We start from the raw sequence: 6,000 nt of genomic DNA on the forward strand, positions 1-6,000 counted from the left end.
AATGGTAATATACTCATGGATATAGGTTTCTGTCCTGTGTTTTTAACATTTCACTTCTGTACAGAAGTAAAACTCCATATAACACATAACAGCCTTCTAGATTTTTGATCTTCATATTGAAGTGATTGCAAAGTTTCCTAGTAACTACTCAGTTTTCTATAGAAGCTTCAAATTCTGAAGGCCTTCTGAAACCACCAAAGAGGTCAGCCAAACAAATCATGATTACACTTTTGCCATCCAATTCAATATGCATTTCTTTGTGAGAGGGCCTCACAATTGGTCTGAAATTGTCTGGTGGTATTACATCTCAAAGTGGTGACAGCTTCCTATAACCCCTTGAAAGGCAAGTTCAGATGAGTCCACTGGTGGGTTTTATCCTCAGTCAGTTACTGTGTGTTACCACCTTAGACTTGGAGAAGGAAATGGCAATGCCCTCCAGTATTCTTGCCTGGAGAATCTCATGGACAGAGGAACCTGGCAGGCTACAGTCCATGGGGTCGCAAGAGTCGGACACGACTTAGCCACTGAACCACCACCGCCACCTGAGATAGAGATCTGGGAGTGAAGATGGGAGTGTGTTTCTTTCTCACCAGTTAGTGGAAACAACTTTATCTGATCTTAAAAGATTGCAGTTTGTGGAGGAGAAGAGGCTTATCTGCATTTTAGAGGAAGTAGGGGATAGCTGGAAGAGGAGAAAAATAGGAAGAATGAAAAGAACCCAAGCCCATTTTTTTCCCCAGTTTTGCCTCCTGGCCCCCATTCACGTGGGACTACCAAACTCTCTCGACCCAAACTCTCTCTCAAGCCAGGTAGAACTTAATTATTTTAAATAGATACATATCTTAAGTCTGATACTAACAATAAGATTTGAGTTTACTTGCAATTTGGATTATCTCCCTCACTCCACTTCTATAATTACAGTCTTTCTGAAAATGCTTTTCCATAAAATAGGCTACAGAGTGAGATTATTGAAAAGGCAAATTCCTGGGCCCTAGCCCTGAGGAATCCCCCTTGGTGCTGAGGAAAAGCTTAATTTTAGCAAGCATCCAGATGAGTTACAATGTTAATAAAATGGTATGATATATTGAACCTTAACAGAGACTCACTCTTGCCTCCTCTCCCAGGGAGGCACCCATGAACCAAGCACAAGGAATAACATGCACTAAAAGTCTAGGAGGATTGTTTGCACCTAATTGAATTGACTAGAGTTCTCTCTGGAAGCCCTTCCTTCTTTAGGTCATGAAGGAAGGGTAATTCTAGTTAACCTGCTAAATGGTAGGTTCGGGAGTGAGTAGAAGAACTACCATGGGACAAAATAGCTAACATTATTGAGCACTTGTGTTAATCACTTTATTACAGATTCTACATCAGTTGTTTTATCCTCTTGAATCAGTCCTGGGAGATACTATTATTAACATAGATAATGACTTAATGTTTAACACATTAAATATTCAACCCCAAAATTCTAACCATGGGTTTTTTTCTTCTCCATACTTCTCTAGGAACTTGGCATGCTGACTGTCCAGAGAAACAAAGAGGTTGGCCTTGGTAGTCAAGGACAAAGCTAATTGGCAGACAAGTCCTGACCTTTGCCCTTGTTCTAGCTTTGACATATTATCAGTTGCCTTATTTCTTGCTGCCTCTCCCACTTGTAGAATACCTTCTACTTTCTGTTTTGCTAAACTGAATCTATGGCTTTAAATAAATTAAGAACCTAAACTCACTAGCCGAATGTAAGCGAAGTAGTTTTCCTACTTGGACCCTTGTCTATTGTGACCCTAGAACCTTCTGGAACCCATGTGACCCATGTACCCTCTGGTTGGGCGATGCAGCCACCACAACCCCTCAGATCATACTGTTTTGAATAAATTTTGAAATCCCTACTGTTCATAGTGTTTGGGGGTTCTGTTTCAGAGCATTAAACCTAAAGATTGTAGAACAAGGCACCTTCTTAAATCTTGCTTCAGACCGTCACTTACAGAGCATTTTTAAAGTAAACTAGAAGCAAGTTCAATTTCTCCTTAGGAGAATCTCCTTGGAATCTGACACACCTAAGAATGTTTTTAAAGATGCAACTTTTCTTTCTGAAGATTCATTTTCTCTCAAGGGTGAGATTGTCCTTTCTCTTATCTCTTGCTAGCTATTGCAAAGGAGGGAAGAATCATTTTTTATCTCTCCTCTTCTTTCCCCTCCAATTCTCTTTTCAGTCATTTTTGCCCCTGGGCTTCTCTCTTTCATAAACAATAGAGTTTTATGGGGCAAAAAAATCTAATGATTCACAGGTCTGAAGCCTCTATGCTCTACCTTCTCAGTAATCTCTAATCTCAGTAACTAGAGTTGCAAATGCACGCAACCTTTATCCTTTCTATGGAATAAGAGGCTATCTTCTTGAGCTGAAGTTCCAGAACAGTTCACGTTGAGGAAAAATTGCACTCGACTCAGCAATGAAGGACTGCATTCCTAAGAGAAGCACATCAAAGTTAAATGTGATTGTGCCAAACATATTAGGTGCTTATTTGGGGCCATGCCAGACCTTTATCAAGTAACTGGAAAGCTTTCTTGTTGCCACAGTCTCACAGTCAGAAGATAAATGGGGGGAGGGGGGTGGTTTCTGTAGAGCAAGTATTTGGTGTTATCATTAAAAATTTAATGTATGCAGTGTTTTTCTCCTCACAATCTTGGAAACTCTTCCAGCTCATTTTCAGACCTGTCGTTGGCACGGATCTGAAGGGTTTGTTCTTGCCATAGTGAGTTTTGTTTTATTTTGTTTATGTTGGGTTTCTAATGTTATTTCTTGACCCCTAGTGCTCAGGTTCTTGTGGGTGTTAATCAACCGCATACAATGTTATCTTTAGGTGGAAGAAGAGGATGACTGCTCAGGATCAAAACAAGATGGTGGCCTCACGAACCTCCATTGATTAGCCCCAAGTAGTCCAGGCTAAAGTCTTATGGTTTTATGTTGAATGGTAATAGCTGATCATGTATGGCAATGTCTGACTTTCTACTCAGTTATTATCAACAGACTTGAAATAATATTTTATATGTCTGAATACCTAAATGTGCTAAACTGGAGGCAATTATTTCTAGATAGTTTGAATTTTTGAAAGTAGACAAATTTTTTGAAACTGATGACCAGCCACACAATTGTTTTGTACATACTTATTTTCTTGTGCACTTTTCTGTATGCAAAGAAAGCTATAAATTTACTCATTTCAATAAACTGGAATGGCAGAATCTCATGTGTTACTGTCAGTTCATTTGACCCCTGCTCTGGGTTGATGTGATAGGGTCAAGATATAACATATACTAGTGCAAGGTGAGCAAATGTTAATTATGACATTCTGGATTGTCACCAAAATGAAAAAGTAGAAATCTGAAATAGGATCACAGGTAAATTAATATCTGATGCCTTTCAAGACTCAATTTTCCTCTCTCAGACCTATACATTCTCCTTTCCTGGGACTTTAATGGGAGTCTAGTGGATAAGACCTATGCCAGAACAATCTCAATTATGTCTAGTATAAAAATCATTCATTAGTGAACTATTGGTTCATGCCTTTTACCCTTTCCTCCCCTGTTTTCTATTCATTGATGTTTGACTTCATCAAAACACTGCTCTGTGGACTGGTTCAAGCTTCTGTAAGCTACTCAGAAGAGCTTCTAAGTTTCTAAGTGAGGTGGACAAGCTGATGGTCAAATGTCTTTAGCACTAGGACACTCTTAAACACTCTCCCTTATTAAAAAAAAAAAAAAATGCATTCAAGGCTCTCATTCATTTCAAGACCTAGAGCTACAAAACAGATGACCCCAAAGCAGACACTGCTTGAGTGTAGAAGTCTTGGTGTTAAACTTGACATCTTCAGGTAATCAGATGAACTTGATGGAATAAGTGTCATTGATTGGCATTTACTGTTCTGGGATATTTGATAGTATGGCCTTACCTTTCCTTTTAACTGAAACATTTGATCTGTTTCTGAGTAGAATATAGAGAAACAGACTCCACACGTAAGCAGCTTCCAGTAAACCACAGATGAGCTGGAAAGGGCTGCTGATAAGAATATGTTGCACAAATTACACAGCGTATCCAAATGCTCTGCAGTTTATCTAACCCATTGAACCTGTGTGATATTTTCATGTGGTTTAAGCAAGCTCTTGCCAGAGGTTTAATCCTTGCTCATGTGTACAAGGGGATGACATTCACTTCAGTGTAGTAGGAACTACTGTTAACCAAGCAGAGGGAGGTGCCTCCTGAAGTGTCCCTGTGAAGTGGAAACAGACCTCTTTAGAGTCTCTTAGTAGCAGCAGTAGCTTCCTTGGTAGCTCAGTTGGTAAAAAATCTGCCTGCAATGCCAGAGACCTGGATTCAATCCCTGTGTTGGGAAGATGCCCTAGAGGAGGGACTGGCAACCCATTCTAGTATTCTTGTCTGGAGAATCCCCATGGACAGAGCAGCCTGGTGGGCTACAGTCCATGGGGTTGCAAAGAGTCAGACACGATGGAGTGACTAAGCACAGCACAGCAAAGCACAGTAGCAGTGGTGTTTACACCTGGAAGCCTGGAATTCAGCTTTTACGGTAAAACTATTATCCTTGGGAGAGGGTTTCATTGAAGCATCACATAAATCTAAGCTAAAAGCTGAACTTTAACAGCCAATGTGCCTTCCAATCTCTCACACATAACTGATACAAAGAGAGAAGGTATTAATTTTCTCAAAATAATCTTGCATTTGTGAAGTACTTTACCATTTACACAATATGACTTCATTCTCTTGCCACTGTAATTCAGCAAGATGGGATCTATTACTGTTCCAGCTCATCTGAGAATGGCACGGTGCTTTAAAATGGCTACAATCTGCTTCAATTCTTTAAGTGAGTGGTTTCCATGGTATATTACTGTAAAACTGTGTCTTAACTGCCTTTACTATAGAAGTTGGTAAAGCTGAAAGCTTGATCTCCCAGCTTCCCTTGTTCCTAGCAGTGGTCACCTGACCATATTTTGGCTATTGAGGTCTTATTCAGCTATGTAGGGAGATCTTTTCAGTCAGTGGTTTCAAATTCCTCTAGCAAAGTATTAGCACTGTGTCTCAAGAACCAGAGTGTGATTCTGTGTCTTTCCTGTGCTGATAGCAGGGAGGGGAAAGAATAGAGGATGTAGCTAACTCAGGCATTTGGTTGACCCCGCAATAAACTGATGAGTGAGGAATCTGACCTGTATTCCTGGAATGGGTTCAATATGAAGTCTCCTAGTGAAAAAAAAGAGCTCCCCAACAGTCCTTGGTAAATATTTAAGCTATTGTAACCTTTGCAGGAGATTGCTAAATAATAAAATGTTAGATTATTGCTGGGAAATGTTATATTTTAACAAACTCCCTTCTGTTAAAAACAACTAAGTCTCGTGTTCTAAGCTGTTATGCCAAATGTGGACACACACAGGCTGTGCTGGCAGCAGCCTCTTAATGGGTCCTAATTACAGTGGTGCTGATGAGCAAGGCTCAGCCTGTATCCTCTCACTCAGTGAGGGACTTGCCCCTCATTTGCTCTTGCTTCTCTGAATGTGCTTAATTACTAGACGTCTACCATGTGCTGAAGATCATACAAGTGCCAGTCTCCAGGGGGACAACCGTGGTGGCTACTCAGTGGCAAAGAAACTGGGCTTCTGTCATGACCAAAGATGATGTGGTTATACAAGAAAAGAAAAAAAAAAAAAAAAAAACTCACCTCTGAACATCTTCATGACTGAGTTTTCCCTAACATTAGTTGTGGAGTTTTCTGTCAATTCATTTTTATTTGCTTGACTTCAGTTCAGTGCAGTCGCTCAGTCATGTCCAACTCTTTGCAACCCCATGGACTGCAGCACGCAAGGCTTCCCTGTCCATCATCAACTCCCAGAGCTTACTCAAACTCATGTCCATTGAGTCGGTGATCTCATCCAACCATCTCATCCTCTGTCGTCCCTTTCTCCTCCTGCCTTCAATCTTTCCCAGCATCAGGGTCTTTTCCA

The 6,000-nt window shown here is 40.4% G+C and overlaps 1 protein-coding gene across 3 annotated transcripts in view; it reads left to right on the forward strand.

Annotated features, from left to right (window-relative positions):
* The window catches only part of DAB2 (DAB adaptor protein 2), a 60,201-nt gene extending 56,967 nt beyond the window's left edge, over nucleotides 1–3,234 (forward strand). For all 3 annotated transcript variants that reach the window (XM_025270568.3, XM_025270567.3, XM_025270570.3), the window contains one exon: nucleotides 1,503–3,234. The gene's annotated coding sequence lies outside the window, so the exon portion shown is untranslated. The remainder of the gene's footprint in view (nucleotides 1–1,502) is intronic.
* The last annotated feature ends 2,766 nt before the right edge of the window (nucleotides 3,235–6,000 follow it).

The sequence above is a fragment of the Bubalus bubalis genome, chromosome 19 (assembly GCF_019923935.1).
Source record: "Bubalus bubalis isolate 160015118507 breed Murrah chromosome 19, NDDB_SH_1, whole genome shotgun sequence".
Lineage (NCBI taxonomy): Eukaryota > Metazoa > Chordata > Mammalia > Artiodactyla > Bovidae > Bubalus > Bubalus bubalis.